Below are 19440 nucleotides of genomic sequence, written 5' to 3' on the forward strand. Positions count from 1 at the left end.
TTCTGGAGTGACCAGAGTGCTTGTGTTATGTGGTGGATTCTGGCTCCCGACAGGCAGCTAACAGTAACCTTCTGCTTGTCCAACCTAGTGAGTGGGACGTCAGTGTGCCTGACTATAGAGTCACCAATTACTAGTGTGTTAGGTATGTTATTTCGCCTTAAGGGCTGTGATTGTGCGGCACGCTGATTTTGTGTTTTATGTGTTGTCTGGTTTGTGACGGGAAGTGCAGGTTGTTTGGGTGTCTGCTTTGGAGGTCTCTGATGCTTTTGCAGGTTTTTATTTAGAGCCTCCAAGTATGATTTTGTGTATTTATGTGTATTTTTTGCCAGTGCTGTTTTAGTAGGTCTGTGTACAGTTGGAGTTGCGGTGCAAGTGTTAACCTTCTCCTCTTGACTGTCTGTTCCAGTCTTGGGTGGAGACAGCTCAGCTTCCAATTTGGCTGTATAATTGCATCTCTCGCATATGTTAGTGTTTTGTGGTAGGAGGAGAGGGTTGTCTGTGTACATGAGGCAGTTGTAACATTGCCTCAGGATACCCAGATTCACCAGCTGGACTGGAGAGTGAACCTGAAGTTGCCCTTTGGTCATGCCTGAATAGTAGGGTGAACTGCTTAGTCGCTTGGTTGGTGAGGGGTGAATAAAGAGCCTTGCCCTGCTGGGCAATCAGTGTCAGGGTATATTAGTGCTTGCTATTAGGTCTGGGCAAGTGCTGGGCTGTAAGATGCTTTTTGAGTTCTTAGGTTGAGTGTTAGACTAGTTTCAATGGAAAAACTGAAGAGGAGACTTAGTGGAGCCGGGAATAAGGGAAAAATTGAAGAGGAGACTTAGTGGATCCGGGAATAATTTAACCGTAGCTAACTGACACTGCTAACTGGTGTGTAAAACCATGCAAACGTGGTTTTTATACTAGGGAAATGAAAGAGATATAAATTAGCCCAAAATGGCCAATAAACTACTAACTTCTGGGCTGGAACCACTCCTCCAGGGACAGATAGGTTACTCAAAGCTCCCCTCTCTCACAGGTGAACAGAGAAACTTCCTCCTATCCAAGTAAGGTATGGGCAACTCAGAAACTAGTATCATAGCCATGAATGCAGCACTAGCCTGAAAACTGGACTATACTAGTTTAGAAAGGTGGGAAACAAGGATTTGTTTTTCGTTTTTTTTTTTTTTGTTTGTTTTTTGAAAAGATAAGGCAAAAACAGTAAAAAAATGCACTTAAAATAGCTTTAAACTACTACAGACGATCAGAAAAGGCTATCACATTTTAGTATGTAGCCTACAACAGTTAAACAAATTATTTAAACAAAAAACAACTTTTTAAAAGTGCAGGCAGTCAAATAAGTACAATATGTCTTTGCCTTGAAATCTGATACAGTTTCTTTGTGTCATCTACCAAGTCACTTTCCAGAAGCTGGCAGAGTGCCTCTGATGCCTTGTTCTTTGCTACTGCAACTCCTCTTAGCCCCTTTGTTAGCTAGTCAGTATTCTTTCTTAGCCATGTCCATCTTTTCTGTTTCCCATTTCTTCCTGCACTCCTTTCTTTTGATGACCTCCTAGACTTCTGCATTCCACCCCCAGCTTTCCTTATGTGCTTTGCTTCCATTCTGGCTTGGCTGCATATCTGTTCTGTAGTCAGTACACATACATTTTTGAGGCACTGCCATTCCTCTTCCACTTCACCTTTTCATTCTTCTTTGTGAGGTGCTTGAGTCCTGAGTAAAGCCTTGTACTATTGTGTTATCTCTATAGTGAACTTCCAGGTCTTCAACCTAATCTCTGCTGTCCTTAGAGCCTTCTCTGTCTACTGCTTGCAGCTAATTGTAGCCAGCAGTGGTATATGCTGTGGGCAGATTGTTTCACTGGGGATGACTTTGTAATCACTGATTCAATCCCAGTGCCCCTTCTTTACTACAAAGAAGTCTACCTACCTAAGTTGCATGTTGGCCACTATTGTATGTGATCTGTCTTGCTGAACCATGTGATAGCTACAATCAAACCATTTCCCTGAGAGAAATCTAGAATGGCTGAATTATGACCAACACATGGTTCCTTCATTATTCCTGTTGCTCTACTTAAGTGGACTCAGGCAATCCTCATATCCTGTTCTGTCTGTCCCAATATGTGCATTCAGGTACCCATTATCAACACCAATTCATGTTGTCCTATTGTATATAGTAGGTCCTGCAACTGCTATCTAAATTCACTAATTTCCTCATTATCAGAACCCTGCTATGAATAATAAGCTGAGATTATAAACAGTGCCCTATCCCTACACTAATTCTGATGATATCCCTCACTGTCTTCTGAAGCATCTCCCTTACAATTCCCACCTTTTCTAGTCTGTCTTCCTTCTGAGTAGTAGACTCTGGATCCCAAGCCAAGTGTCTTTCCTGCACTTCCCTTGCATCTTTTCTCCTGGAATCAGTGGATGTACAGCTTTCTCCTTACCATCATGTCATCCACTTCCAAACTGCATTCTGTCAGTGAACCCACACTGAGTATAGCAATCCTTAGTTCATGCTTGCCTGATTGACTGGTCACTCAGCTTGGGCAACTGGACCGAGTGCTGTGGGGCCTCATGTTAGGCACACTCTAGCCAATATGGGCACATACACCCCTCTCACCGTTGGCATGGGTCCCTGGAGTAGGTCAGAGTAGGCCGGGTCCTCAACCCATTTATCACCCGCAAATTCCCAGGCCCATTTCTGGTGACATTAGTCACCATAAACGAATCACCTAGAACCCATTTTTACACCATCAAGTGGCTAATCCTGACATGGTGCACAGTCTGTGATCTGTGTACTCCTATCTAGAGGAAACTGCACAGCTGATGCCCAAAGCAGTTGGTCTATGTGACACCCCACCACTGGCCCAGTAATCAGGGAGCCTCAATCCTCACCACTAGCACCAGTGAGGGACTTAAATTGGGAGGATGACAAGAACACACACAGTATTTCCAGATGCAGCTCTCTGCATCAAATGCAATTTCCCTTAAGAGCGCACAGAGACCACAGTCAGTCTGGAGGTGGTTTCTCTTTGAGACTTGATTTATACACACACACACACACACACACACACACACACACACACACACACACACACACACACACACACACACACACTCACACCTGGGAAAGGCTGTCATGGGTTTAGTAGCTATGCCCCCTTCTGCCCAGACTATTAGGTAATTATCAGTGCCACCAGCCATGTCCTTATCAACTACTTTAAGGCCCTTAACAAAGGGTATCCAATCTTATTGTGTAATGTTACTATCAATACAAAAGGTAATTTGACCAAGAGCAAGGCTATTAGAAGTGGCCCACACAGTGTCACCAAATAAATATGCAAGTACTCTCAGAACTTAAATATATCTCATAAATATCAGCCACAATGAAAGGTTTAAATATGTTTAATAATAAATAATAAAAAAACAAGGAAATACTCAGTAAATAATCAGTTACATCAGAGCTCAAAATCACAGGAAATATTTAAAACAACATTGCACTTCAGTCTCAGATAAATAAAGAAAACATCTAAGCTATACTTCACTATATTCCTGACTGAATCTAAGAGAATTACTATACCCTAGTTAACTTACTTGCAGAGCAAGCAAGCAGATGTGGTGAGTAGGTCTTCCAGCTGGGTCTATATTACGTTATCAAATTGTCACAATATCGAAAACGTAATAGTCGATCCTGAAATATCGAAGTGCAAGTTTGTCAAAGTTTGAAAATGTCGAAATTCTGCTTGTCGAAGTATAATAGTTGGCCTAGTGGAATTAAATGACGCACGACACATATACGAATTGGCGTCACAGTCATTAAAGTACGTCTTTGTAATTAAATATTTATTAGGGTTAGGGTTAGCAATTAGGGTTAGTTCTACTCTTGATTTTATATCTGTCATAGCTATGCCATTGAAAGTGTAGCGGCCTACAAATGTACAGACTTGCGGTATTTCATTTGAACAAATTGTTTGTTTTCCCTTTGATTCTATTTACCATTATATGACAGAATTCAGAATGAGTGCGATTAGATAGTAAACCAGAGGATTCCTATAATGTAGTTTGGTTTTATACTGAGGGAACAGTTTCAGAGAGTGCATTCAGATAATGTAGTTTTGTTTTGTACTGAGGGAACAGTTGCAGAGTGCAATACTTTTATTTTTCTCTATGTTATAGTAGTGTCAAATCAGACACGCTCGTGGTGTAAATAATTGACTGATGACCGAATGATTGTCACATTCCTTTTCCTAACACTATTACATTTGGAAACAGACCTTTGTGTTGTTCACAGTATATGGGGCGTTCTCTTTTCTTACGTTTTATGAATAATTAATCAGACACAGGCTCAGGTTGTGAAGCGGGCCAAGTATAACTTTTCAATATTATGAGTTTCGTTCTTTTTAGCGTTCGACGTAGTTGCACTTTGATATTTCAGAGTCAGCTATTATGTTTTCGATATTGTGACAATTCAATAACGTAATATAGAACCTTCCAGCTGATGCTGTCTGGTCAAAGATAAAATCCAAAACACAGTCTCTTTCTCTCTCTCAGAGAATTCATAGGTTCATAGGTTCATAGGTTCATAGGTTCATACTAGGCTATCTGCCCTAGGGCATTTATAAGCCTAGCCAGAATGTGTTTGGCTTTCGCCACCCATTTTAAATTTATTTTGCTATGCCCTTTCTCATGGTTAGTATACTGTGCCTCTATCTAACAGTGACACAGAAGTGATACCCGGGGTAAACCTACGATCTCCCATCCACTCATCAAGATTCCTCTTGAAGAGAGTCAATGAGGGACTCTGCCTAACCTGGACTGGGATTTTATTCCAGAGTGAAGGGAGCCTCTGGGTTATAATATCCCAAATATTACTGCTGGGATACTTGCTGAATGGCATCATTTCTTGTCATCTGACTTCAGTTCCTAGGCTCAAAAACAACCATTGATGCAGCTGGTAGCATTTAGCATCTACCTATGAAAATACATAGACCTCAGATCTTTTGGCAAATGTTGGAAGTTGTAAAATAATTTACATTCCTCCACATTTAAAGACAATACAAATACTTCTCTAGTGCAGACATTATGTCTCCTATTGGACTGAAACTGAAAGATAACATCTTTTTTTATGGCCCAGCCATAAAGTAATTTAATTTCAACTATTTTTCTGAAGTTTTGAAAGTTAATTCTCCTGTGTTTCAATTTCCCCTATTACAATATATATACATTTAAATAGTTGCAATAGTGTATATACATTTCTGCTCAGTACTTTACAAAATATCTCTTCAGCACACGTCTGTACAATATGAATGCAGTTCTACTACATCTGTAACACAAACATATGAATCATGTTGATATTCACAAATGGCATATAATTATTTGCAAAATTCCAGATAGCTGGGCTGGCAGTATCTCCTTTTGTTATACTTCTATATAAATCATGTTAATATTCACAAATGACATACAATCATTTACAAAATTCCAGATAGCTGGGCTGGCAGTATCTCCTTTTGTTACACTTCGTTATAAATCATGTTAATATTCACAAATGACATACAATCATTTACAAAATTTCATATAGCTGGGCTGGCAGTATCTTTTTTTGTTATACTTCTATATAAATCATGTTAATATTCACAAATGACATACAATCATTTACAAAATTCCAGATAGCTGGGCTGGCAGTATCTCCTTTTGTTACACTTTGTTATAAATCATGTTAATATTCACAAATGACATACAATCATTTACAAAATTTCAGCTAGCTGGGCTGGCAGTATCTCCTTTCTTGACAGTCTATACAACTCTTTTGCCTATATGGGGGCATGTAGCATCTGTGATGCTGCTGCCCGTAACTAATTTCTTGGGTGAGTCTGAGGTGCGTATATTCAGCTTGTTTTTGGGAGGTGGGAACAACCCCACAGAAACACAAGGATAACATGCAAACTCAATACAGGGACTGGTGGGAGGTCAGGATCGAAACTTGTACTTCGCACATGGGAGGTAAAGACCTTAACCATTATGGCAACTGGTCTCTCTATAATACCAGAAATTAGGCTTTCATACTGCTTTGTGTCAGTATTATGTATGTGCTGCAAAATCTGAGTTCTATTAACTTTTTAAGGGGATTTGAGGTACTAAGGAGTATCCCTCCAGTCTAAGGGTTTTCCCATACAGCTATCTTACTGCAAAATCTTTTGATGTGACTTAGGGTAATGTTTAAATGTTTTTGGCATCTATCTGCCACCCGAGTATTACAGAATTTTCTCAGTAGTCTAGGGGAGTTTAAAAGTATGGCAGCCATCCCCCCCCCCCCCACACACACACACATATACATATATCTACCCTTCCTATCCTATAACTAAACCCCCAAATGCAACCACCAATGTAGACACAGAAAGAAGCATGCACACACACAAACACACATGCACACCACACACACACACACACACACACACACACACACACACACACACACACACACACACACACACACACACACACACACACACACGCAGATACACTTACCTTACACCACTCATAACTCTGCATAGATACATATCACTCGTACCTCTGCATATACACAAATAGCAACCATGCACATGCATGCATACACATGCACACCTACCCCATAACTACCTATCTGCTAAACTTCCCTGTACTTACCTGTAACACAGTCTTTCGATTGAGCATAATGGGTGACCACAAATGTTTGGATAAGTTAACTGACACAACTGGTGGTGTTTATTTATGTAGCCAAGAGGTTCTATGAATCACTCAGCAGCTGTGTAAAATACTTATTGCAGACATTTCTGGAGGAGAACACATGGATAATTATCATATGCTGCTCCCCCAGACTGCCTCATTTACATTGCAGTAGGCCAGAGAGACAACTCACAGCAGTGTTACATCTCTTCTAGATAAAGCACTGGGCAGGGTTGTGTCAGAACTGGAAATGGCAATCTCTAATGGTAAAAACAGCTTGACCACTGGTGGCAATATTTCTGAATCCTAACCTATGTGTTGGTTCTAGAAGAAAAGAGCTTTTCTAAAGTTGACCTCACAAACTGGAATCTTCTATCTCCTCAAATTCAAAATGAAATTAATTACCCCAGGTCCACTTTGCTATTTCACCCTGCAGGCACTTAATGACTGCTATTGCTTTAGGGGCACAGGCTGATAATAATTACCGTTTTCATTTACTCTAATCACATCCATCCATTTTATAACTTAAAGCTGAAAAATATCACTGCATTGCTTTGAAATACTATTCTGACTTTACTTCAGCAACTAAACCTGCTCTCACAATGCATGTGTATATATGTTACTTGTCTGCTTCACACTGTACATCATTGCTAAAGTTCTTTCCATTTAATTGTAAATTCATGGTTGCATCTGTGTAACTAATTATAAACATTGATCATATAACATTGCATTGCTGTTTCTCACTATGTTGTGCCTGAAAAAGGAACTTTAGACCAGCCCATCTGCCCCATTAACAAATATGTAAAACAAAATAAAGATATTGCAGAAAGAAGAGCAGCAAGAAAAGAAATCAGGAAAGCAAAGACCCTTTTTTTTCTTTTGGCTGCTCCCATTAGGGGTCGCCACAGCGCATCATCTGTTTCCATTTCTTCCTGTCCTCTGCATCTTGCTTTGTCACACCAACACCTGCATGTCCTCTCTCACCACATCCATAAACCTTATCTTAGGCCTCCCTCTTTTCCTCTTACCTGGCAGCTCCAACCTTAGTATCCTTTTCCCAATATACCCAGCATACTTCCTCATCAGCATATGTCCAAACCAACGCAATCTCGCCTCTCTGGCTTTGTCTCCAAACCGTCCAACCTGGGCTGACCCTCTAATATACTTATTCCTAATCCTGTCTACCCTAGTCACACCCAGTGCAAATCTTAACATCTTTAACTCTGCTACATCCAGCTCTGACTCCTGCCCTTTTTGTCAATGCCACTGTCTCCAACCCATATAACATAGCTGGTCTCATTACTCTCTTGTAGACCTTCCCTTCCACTCTTACTGGTACTCGTCTGTCACAAATCACTCCTGACACTCTTCTTCACCCACTTCACCATGCCTGTACTCTCTTCTTCACCTCACTTCCACACTCGCCATTACTCTGAACTGTTGATCCCAAGTATTTAAACTCATCCACCTTCGCCAACTGCATCTTCACCATTCCACTATCCTTCGTTTCATTCAAACACACATATTCTGTCTTAGTCCTGCTGACCTTCATTCATCTCCTCTCTAGAGCATATCTCCACCTATCCAGGGTATCCTCAACCTGTTCTCTACTCTCACTACATATCACAATGTCATCTGCAAACATCATAGTCCACGGGGACTCCTGTCTGATCTCGTCTGTCAACCTGTCCATCACCACTGCATATAAGAAATGGCTCAGAGCTGATCCTTGATGTAATCCCACCTTCACCTTAAACACATCTATCACTCCCACTGCAGATCTCACCACTGTCACACTACCCTTGTACATATCCTGCACCACTCTTACATACTTCTCTGTCACTCCCAACTTCCTCATACAATACCACAACTCCTCTCTAGGCACCCTGTCATATGCTATCTCTGAGTCCACAAAGACAAAAGGCAACTCCTTCTGACCTTCTCTGTACTTCTCCATCAACACCCTTAGAGCAAACATTGCATCTGGAAAGCAAAGACCCACAGCTAAGAAATGCAGCCTATTCAGTCAGAAAAGGAGATAAGACAGAGTAAACAGAAAATGGAGGAACAGTGAAACATGGAAATGGGCAAAAAGGATATTGATAAAAACAAGGCTGGCAAATTAATACTTTTCAGTATTTGAAAGAAGAAGAAGGTATGGAAAGAGTGATGCACTAGTTTAAGTGTTGCCATTTTTGTATTACATAACATGATGGTACTACACAAAAATGTTTGTCTGCAGTGCTTTGGATGAAAGCTGAAACCAAAGAAAAGACAAAAACAGGGCAACCAGAAGAGTCAGAGAGCATGTCTTGGATGTTTCCCTCCTGAAAGTGAGATAGAATTGTGGGTGTTAGGCCCGCCAAATGATTTTTGAAGATAGGACATGCTGATATTGTTATAATTATTATGCTAATGCATTTAAGTGAAGTGCTTAACTTGTTTCCCTATACCTCATGGAGTCACAAGTAGATGAGCTATTATTGTGGTTGAATTCAGCTCTGTAGTGTTGAATTCCCTGACACTTTTTAGTTTGTCTTTTCGGCTTTTCCTAGTTAGGGGTCACCACAGCAGGACTCCGGTCTGATAGTGATTGGCAGTAGATTTTTTTATGGTGCCAAGTTGCCAGCCCAATGCCCAACCTTCAGCAAAGGCACACCCATTCACACATGTCTTTTGGAGGCCACTCAACTGCAGGAAGGACATGCAGACTCCACACAGAAGGCACTCCAGCCGAAAATTGAACAGGAGAACCTCTTGCTGTGAGGCAACAATGCTACCGCTGTACCACCTCAGCTTAAACATTATTGTAAGTGTCTGCAATGATTCCTTTGCTTTGCAAGGATTCTTTTTACATTGTATCTGTGACACTATTGTGTTGGTATATATAAATTTGGGGGCAGTGTAGGGGGTGGACAGAAGCTTGCTCCAGGGAAAAAAAAAAAAAATATATATATATATATATATATATATATATATATATATTTTTTTTTTCTTTAGGTTGAGTCTTCATCCATTTGGAACTCATGAATACTTAAACGAAGAGTTCAAGTAGTTTCTGAAACAGGTGGATTAAACTGAAATATAACTAATCTGGTGAATACAATAGACAGAAACTAGTATGTATATGAAAATAAAGTACATTACCTGGAACATTTTCCATTTTCATGTCATGAATGCCTTTCTAGAAGTATAACGCTGTCTGTAAGGCTACTGATTTTCAAATTTTCTAGGAAAATTCAGTAAAATCCTTGAAGTACCTTTATTCTAGTAAAGAAAATTACACAAAGAAATGAGTTTGAATAGTGTCTGCCATTTTGAACCAGTTCTCTGCCCCTCTCTCTTTCCACTATTTACACTTAATTTTCTTCCCCTGCCCCTGTACTGCTCCTGCCCAACAGTTTGTCTGCTAATTACTCCCCAGCTCCTCATCTCCCACCATACCACCTCTACCCTTTGATTCCACTTGCCTGACTCTGTATGTTTCTCAGTCACAAATGCATTTCATTTGTTATGTATACAATTAAGTTGAAATGCATTGACTTTTCTGTTTACTGCTACATGTAGTTCTCTACTTGTTAGTGCCTATTTTATTATGTTGATTTGTTCAAATCTTTTGTTTTCTTTTTGCTTTTTTCTCTGTGAATGCTTTTTGGGCCCTGGTCATACCAAAAAAATGTGCTTACTTGGTTAACAAATGCATAAATAAATACAATAAATAAAGTTTGCATACTCAGAAAAAAAATGTGTTTTTATCTTCTGCATATTGATTACACTACAGCCAGTTTGTCTTATTCTGTGTTCTTTAATTTTGGCATTCAGTTTTATTTTTGGCCACCTTAAAATAGGTGTATTCACCACAATGACCATAAATTAAACTTAATAATTAATGGTAAACTCTGGAATTGCAAGCCAAGAAAACATTATTGTATTATCACCAATAAATATACTGCAAATCAGTGGTGTTTGTTATACATTGCTACACAGCTGCATGTTAACATTGCTCTATGTCAGAGGTCTGCAACCTGTGACTCTGGAGCCACATGTGGCTCTTCCACCCCTCTGCAGTGGCTCCCTGTAGCTTTGAAAAATAATGGCCGCATGACATACACAGACACACACACACACACACACACACACACACACACACACACACACACACACACACACACACACACTAAGAGCGATCAAGTGACAGATTTTAAATATTGCTCATAAACTTAGAAACTTGCTAGAATAACATTGTTTCTGTTACCATGCATTGCACACACAGCAGCAGCATCTCCTGAAAGGTTTCTGTACCTCTCATACCTCTCAAACTCTTACCACAAGAAGTCTGGACAGAGCCCAAATAAAGGGAAACAAAGGAACAAAAATAGGGATGGATTTTAAACATTGCTCTTATAAACTTAGAAACTTGCTCGAATAACATGCATTTTCCACACACACACACACACACACACACACACACACACACACACACACACACACATCTCTCAACTGTACAGATTTTTGCAGAATGTCCTGATTTTTGCCTCATATTTTTGGTCTGTTTCTCATAAAATTGTGGTTTTCTGTCAAATCCTTGGCAAATCATTGAGGGCTGAAGTCAGAAAATATAGAAAGACATTTGAGTTTCAGATTTCATACACTTCAAAAAATTCATGCTAATATTATTCTATCAACTTTCTAAATTTGTAAGAACAATATTTAAAAAGTGTCCCTATTTTTGGGCCTTTGTTCCCCCATTATTTATGGCTTTGTCCAGATTCCTTGCTGTAAGAGGCTGAGTGGTAGTTACACACACATGCGTGAGCACACACACACACACACACACACACACACACACACGTGCGCGCACACATACACACTGAGAGCGATCGAGTGATTCCAATAAAAATCCCAACAAAGGAACAAAAACAGGGATGGATTTTAAATATTACTCTTATAAAGTTATATTGTATAATAACTATATATAAAACTTTATATGCTGTGTTATCTTCATTTTAGGGGTCAAATAGGTTTTGTGGCTCCAGCTGAATTTTATTGGATGGGAGAGGGGCCAAAAATGGCTCTTTTGATAGTGAAGGTTGCAGACCCCTGCTCTATGTAGTGAACAAGAAACTGCTGTTATAGTTACTGTTAGTTTGTGACAACACATATTAAGGCATGGCCTCCAATCAAGGCTCAGTGAATTGTCTAGAAGAGGCAGTAAAGGCATACTAGCTACAAATGTAAATGCACTGAAGGTGAAGGGCATGTAAATGTATAAGCACATGAAAGAGCTGATGGAAGAAATCCAATATACTATGAAGTCCACATGTTTTTTGCTGGCAACTCCCTCTCCTTCTACCCATCTTTCATTCATCCAAAGCTCCCATGAATCCTTGTGGTGCCATATTGACTGCCATTTACTCTAGTATGTCAGTAATGGGTCCACCACCTGCTTTGTAAACAAGTGTCATTGCTTTCCAGATATCACATGCACCTTCCCTTTCTGCTTTTGTTCTTCTGTCTTAACTCTACCATCAACTATCTAATCATTCACTTTATGAACAATGAGCCCAATGCATGTGCACCTTCCCCCTTTGTTTCTCCAAAGTATGCTTAGTAACTGCCTTTAGCTTTTATTTGGATTTAACTTGTCCCACCTCAATGTTACTGACCTTCTCTACACAGTCTCTATCAGCTAGATGCCATTTTCTCTGCATTGCTTCTAGAAAGTTTGTAGCAGTCTTAGTTGGCATTTTAAAGTGCCTTATGCAGTGAAAGAGTGGCATTTGCATTCTTACAGTTCACCCCACCATAAAGTCCATCTTTTTTTGTTTTACCACAATGTACTTATTTTGTGTTACATGATTATGTTTAAATTATGAAGATCACACCCACAATGCTGGTTCAGTCTTCTAAAAGACCACTTCCATTTGTATATATTTTAGTCGTTAACCACCCTAAATTTAAAGTAATGCATATCTTTGTACTTCTTTATATGAAATCTTTAATTCCTGCTGTTATTTCCACCATAGTATCTTTACCAGGACCTGCTGAAGGACTGTCAACGCTTGACTACTCTTCTTGCCTGAGTACCGCACCAGTGTTACATGTGTCATCAGATCACCAAACCCTGTTGTCTGCTCAGTTTTTGTGCATTTAAATAGGTTAATTACAACAGATCACAATCCCAAATTCTGCAGTGCCCTACAGATTACTGGCATTTTACTATATAAACTCTCAAAAACTGAACTCTGTTTTCTAGTTTCCAACCAAACCCTATCGATTTTCCTATCTGTCTTGGATGCCAGGTAAAAATGAGAGACACACATAATCAATTCTGTCAAGTGCAATCACAAATTTGATATTGATATGATGAGTATTTAAAAATGTGTGTGTGTGTGTGTGTGTGTGTGTGTGTGTGTGTGTGTGTGTGTGTGTGTGTGTGTGTGTGTGTGTGTGTATTCACTGAAAGCTCATTTGATTGAAAGCTCATTTGGTCAAATTCCATTTGGTCAAAAATGGAATATAGACCCTGCCCCACTGCAGTGTGACCCTGGAGTGAGAATATAAAGTTAGAGGGGCTGTAGGGGGCACAGCCTCCCCATATTTTGCAACTACTTTTTACTGATGTTATATGTTTCAATGTATTTGTAATGGATACATAAGTATATGATAGTGAATACACTGCAATTATGTGAGGGACTTTGCCCCCCACAAACCCCAAATGTGAGGGGCTGTGACCCCCACCCCCCCAACTTTATATTCTCACTCCAGGGTCACACTGCAGTGGAGCAGGGGCTATATTCCATTTTTGACCAAATGGAATTTGACCAAATGGGTTTTCAGTGAAATGTATTTTCTGTGAAGTGGGCTGCCTGAAATCATTTTCGACCAAATGTAATTCGACCAAAGCAGTAGACCCATATATGTGTATATATATATATATATATATATATATATATAGATATAGATAGATAGAGGGAGCGAGAGCAGGGATATGGGGGCCATATTGCACCACATTGAGGGGTGCATGGAAGTAATGACCCCACAAGAATGCTCTTTTGATGACTGTATTGAGCCGTGCTATTTTTCAGGGTATGCCATTGGATGCTCAAGACTCAGGTGGTCAAGTTGAGCAATAATCGCAACCTTACTAGAAAAACATACTGATCAATGAAACTTCCTACCACTCCACAGCCGGGAACAAGCAATAACATGGGTCTGGCAAGCACAGACAGTCAATAATGTCTGTATTTGACATTCAGATTGTTGGAATGCAGGATTCGCACAGCTCCACTTGACCATCAGCAGTTGAGTACATTTCTTGTCATACAGCCATCCATCCATCTTACAAACTGGGGTCTATCATATACTGTATGGCTCTGCAATAAAAGCCTTGATTTTCTGAAAAATTACTCCATTTTGAGAATCCTTGTGTCTTTCTCATTTGTGAACTATTTATTGAACTGTTTCAGATTTAAATCACCAAGAATATTTGTATGTGAAAGCATAGCTGTTGCTTGTCTCTCTTCCCACTGCCAATCATGTTTAAGCCCCTCTTCTGACCACTAGTAACACATTTAATCTTCTGGTGAAATAGCCAGCTCATTCTTTCCCCAGTCATGCTGAAATCCATATGGCCTCTTCCATAAATCAAGTGACGGTCTATATGAAATTGGGAGGTCATGCATGTGGGGTAGTTCATTACTGCCCTAGACCTCCCTTGTGACAGCTTGTGGTATCACAGTCACTGCTGCCTGGAAGGTGCATTCCTGCATCTCAATATGTCTAACGCCCCATACATTTTGACCCATATACTTCCAGGTACAACCCTTACATTCCTGAGCATGCACCTGTCAACAAGTTGAACTGCCTCCCTCCACTAGGCATGCACAAGCCAACAAATACTGCCACACCCATTCCCCACCATGTTCTTCCAGGTTTCTGTGCCACAGCTGCTCATCAAACACAAGTCCTTTTGTATGTATGTAGGACATATTTATTTTACATTTGTTAACCGGGGGGTGGGGTCTCACTGGGCCAAAGGCCCTTTTTCAGCAGAGGCCTGGGGAGAAAAGATCCGCAAAAAAGATAATTACAGAAACATTTAGGTGTTTAAACAGCAATACAATACATATAGATTTATAATAGGCATATGTTTACACAATACATACAGATTTACAATAGACGTATGTTACAGTGGTAAGAAGACAACACAATACAGGGAATGAAAAACAATTCATTAAATAATAAAAATAATTAAATTAATTCAGTGGTATCCAATTAAGGTTTGAAATACAATCCAGTATATACATAGTACATTAGATTATTTTTTGCAGTGGTATGAATATAGCCTATTACAGGAAAGTAAAACTTTATTAGTAATTTCATGATCACATCAGTCACCCTGCTAGACAGGGGTCCAGGGAAGTAAATATTGTGGGAAGAAATATCCAGCGAATTGTGATGGCTAGGCTTGTATAGGCCATAGGGCCGATAGCCTAGTACCAACCTATGAACCTATGTAAATCGTTAAATAGTTTCATGAATAACCAGTTGTATTAAAACAGTAGTAGTACTAATGTCTTGATTTAATAGTAGTAAATTATATTACTTGATGGAGTCAGTATATGTGCGTGTGAATGAGAATTTAGTAGAGTAAGATGGGCATATGATATGTGCCTTGTCTGATTGCTCTAGCCTGGGGAGCAGTCATAGCACAGCCTGTTCCTTATCAGATTGCTATAGCCTGGGGAGCAGTCATAGCACAGCCAACTTTGTTTCAGATGTTCCCTGATGAGGTTTTTAAAGGAGGCTTTAGAGGATGTGTTTTGTATGCTAATGGGGAGGGTGTTCCATTTTTTGGCCACTGTACTACTATAAAGAGAGTCTCCAAAGCTATTATTGGTATTGGTGACTTCTAGTACTATTTTATTTTATTTTTATTTATTTACTTTACATTTGTTGACTGGGATAGTCCGACTGGATATATGTCCATTTTCAGTGGAGGCCCGGGGAGAAAAGCTCCAAGACATTACTAAAAAAATTACAAAGTGATTACATGCTAAGCAATATACAAGTCATTAATAGTTATACAAAACAGATATGAAAAACTGTTAGGGTGTTTATATATATATATATATATATATATATATATATATATATATACACACACACACACATGTTTATCAGCCTATTGGTACCATAGGAAGTGTATTTCTTCAGTAGATTAACAGAGAGAAAAAAACAAAGCAACAGTGAGAGGTATAATAGCCAACAGAGGTGGCCATGGATACTAGTTTGCTTCATGAACAAAGAGACCTTGTGGCTGAATGCTGCTGTACTAGGTTTTTGAGGGCAGGACACTTATTGGGGAAGTAATGGATAGAATGACAGAGACAGAGTTGATTATAAGATAGTGGGTTTGGCAGCTCAAGCCAGTGCAGCTGGTGCAGAGCAGTACAGTGATGGGATCTATATGGGGAATTTGCTGTGAAGTGGGCGATTCTGTTGTAGCAGGCCACTATTTTGCGTAGGTCAGTTTTATTGAGATTAGTTAGAATGGAGGATGTATAGAGTAGGGTGGATAGAAGTTGGGAGCGAGCAATGGTAGATCTTGTATTGTTGGTAAGAAACAGTTTAATGCAAGAGTGATCCCAGTTTGGCATGTACTTTATTTATAGTTAAGTTGAGATGAGTATTACATTTTAGGTGGCAGTCTATGGTTATTACTAGTAGCTTAGCATGTGCTACTGGAGTGATTGGAGTAGAGTTTGTAGAGTAGATGGTGAATTGACTGCTATTGAAGTTTTTGTTTGAGCTAGTTATAATCATTAGCTGTGTTTTCTTAGGACTGTGGATCATTTGGGCTTTGGTAAGGTAATGTTCTACATCAGAGAATGCTAATTGAGTTGTTTGTTGGAGGGTGGAAATACTTTGTGCAGCACAGATTAAGGTAGTGTCATCTGCATACTGGCTGATAGATGCATGCTGTGTGGAGGTATGGAGGTTGTTTGTGAAAATTGTGAAAAGTAGTGGCCCTAAGATAGACCCCTGTGGGACTCCTGTAGTTATGGGTAATAGAGGTGAAAGAGATCTTTCCCATTTCACAGTCTGGTACCTGTCATTTAAATAGATATGGAACCAGGTTAGTGTAGCCTTTGATAGGTTAAAGTGGTTTAATTTATTTAGTAGGATTTGGTGGGATACTGTGCCAAATGCTTTGGACATATCCAAAAAGAGAGTTGACATATGTAGGCCTTTATTTTTGAGTTGATTTATTGTGTTAGTGAAGCAAAGGAGGGCTGTAGTGGTGCTATGGGTGGGTCTGAAACCATGTTGAGTAGGGAATAGATTATTATTGTCTAGGAGGTGTTTTTGTACTTGGGTGTGAATGCATTTTTCTAATATTTTGGCCAGAGGAACATTATTGCAATGGGTCTATAGTTATTAAGTTCAGTGGAGGTTCCCCCTTTATGTATGAGAGTAACATGGGATATTTTCCAGAATTTGGGAATGTAGTTTTCAGTAATAGATCTATTTATGAGAATGAAAATCGGGATTGCAATAGCATCTGCTGTGGGTTTTAAGAAATAGCTAGGGAGTAGGTCAGCTGTGGTTGCTGAGGTTTTTAGTTTGGAGAGCATCCTTTTGACAGAGTTGGTATGCACTGTTTTGAGGGTAAAGCATGTATCTGTATTGTTTTTGGTGTGAGGGATACTGAGGTTGGAATTATTCTGTGATACTAGGGATAGAACTGAGTTCACAAAATGGGAGATGAATTGCGTTTCAATGCAAACTTTAGTATCGGGGTGGTTTGGGTGGGTTTTAGCAAATGGTTAACACTTTTCCAGAATGTTTGGGGATCGTGTTGGTATTTAGTTTTCAGGATAGTATAATAAGATTTTTTTGTCCTGCCTAATGCATATTTTTGCATGATTGCACAGCTCTCTATAATTAGCTAGGTTTGTTTGTCTTTGGTTCGTTGGTAGTAGAACCAGACAGTGTTTCTGGACTTTAGGATTTGTTTGATTTCTTTGCTGAGCCAGGGATTTTTAGATGTTTTAACCTTGACATTGAGTAGTGGAGCAACAGTATCTAGCTGTTGTAGAAATGTTCTGTTGAAGTAGGCTACAGCCTGGTCAAGTGGGAGGGTTTTAGAGGGGTCCAGTTACAGTTATAGAGTAAAGATATGAGGATCTCAGGAGAGAAATTTTTTGTGTTTTTTTTGTGGATCTGTAGGTAGTGGTTTTGCATTTGCTTGTTCTGTTACATATTAGGTATATTAGGTTGTGGTCACTTAAGCTATCTGGGAGACTGCCTGAGTGGGAGTACAAAGTGGGCTTGTTGGTTAGGCCCAGTCTACGATTGATTCCCTTTTAGAAGTTTTATCCCATCTAGTGGGAGTTTGGACTAGTTTCTGGTAGCCATGGAGATTTATTAGATTACTTGGTGCTTCAGATACACAGGTGAAGCAGTCTAGGTTGAAATCACCCAGAATGAGGGATTCTTGTGAGTATGTGGTAGAATACCAGTATAAGAAGTCTTCATAGATAACAATGATGGCGATGTATTTTTGGGGGTTTAGTTGGAGTTGTGAGATAACTATGTCCCAATTATTGGGAGAGGGATAGGAGTTGAAGATGTTGAGTAGATTTAAGTTGGACTTGTACAGTATTGCCATTCCACCTCCTTTTCGAAGAGGTCTATCTTGTCTAATGATGTTATAGTCAGCTGGGAGAACTTCTGAGTCTGATATGTGCTTATTTAGCCAGGTTTCTGTTATAGCAACTATATCTGGAGAGTACTCTGCTATTGTGGCTTGGAATTCAGGTATTTTATTTCTGATGCTTCTAATATTGATATTTAGTATTAAGAGATAGTTATTTTTGCCATTATTGGTTATTTGCCCTGGGATGAGGGAAATGGAGGCAGTCTGTTTTGATGATTGTACTGAAGTGATTTGTGTTGGATAGGTTGGATTTGGGCATGGGTTGGGGTGGATGTTCCCATTTATGGGAAGCCTCGTATTGAAACTGTGGAACAGATATTTGAGTTTGGAGATGCGCATGAGAAGGTGTTGTGTTTTTTTTGGAGTAAGCATGGATACATTTGTGTTTTGATTTGAATTAATCATTTGTATTGTTCCTGAAACATTGTGAATAGATATAATTGTAATGTGAGGTGTCTGCATGTAGGAGTACATAGTATTCTGCTGGGCTACTAAGGTTAGTAATACTGAGAGACTGATAACTTGAGGAGTTATATAGAATTATGAGAAGGCAGATTAGACCTAGTTGCATGATAGCCATGGTTATGTGAGAGAGAGGTGGTTCTAGGTGGAGGTGTGACTATGAAATGTATGGATGAAGTATATGTGAATGGATGAGAAGTGTGGGGTGATGTAATAATGGGTTGAGGGAGTGTTAGTGGTGGAGATGTTATGGGGAGGAGCAGGGCATGTGTGATGTGAGTGGTGGAGATGTTGTGGGGTGGAGATGTGGGTGTGATTGGGATACTATAAGTCTAGCAGTAGTGGGGGGCGTGTGGGAAATGGGGGCAGGCCACTATTTTGCGTAGGTCAGTTTTATTGAGATTAGTTAGAATGGAGGATGTATAGAGTAGGGTGGATAGAAGTTGGGAGCGAGCAATGGTAGATCTTGTATTGTTGGTAAGAAACAGTTTAATGCAAGAGTGATCCCAGTTTGGCATGTACTTTATTTATAGTTAAGTTGAGAT

This window comes from Protopterus annectens, chromosome 1.part1 (assembly GCF_019279795.1).
Source record: "Protopterus annectens isolate FY-2018-M chromosome 1.part1, PAN1.0, whole genome shotgun sequence".
NCBI classification, from domain to species: Eukaryota; Metazoa; Chordata; order Ceratodontiformes; family Protopteridae; genus Protopterus; species Protopterus annectens.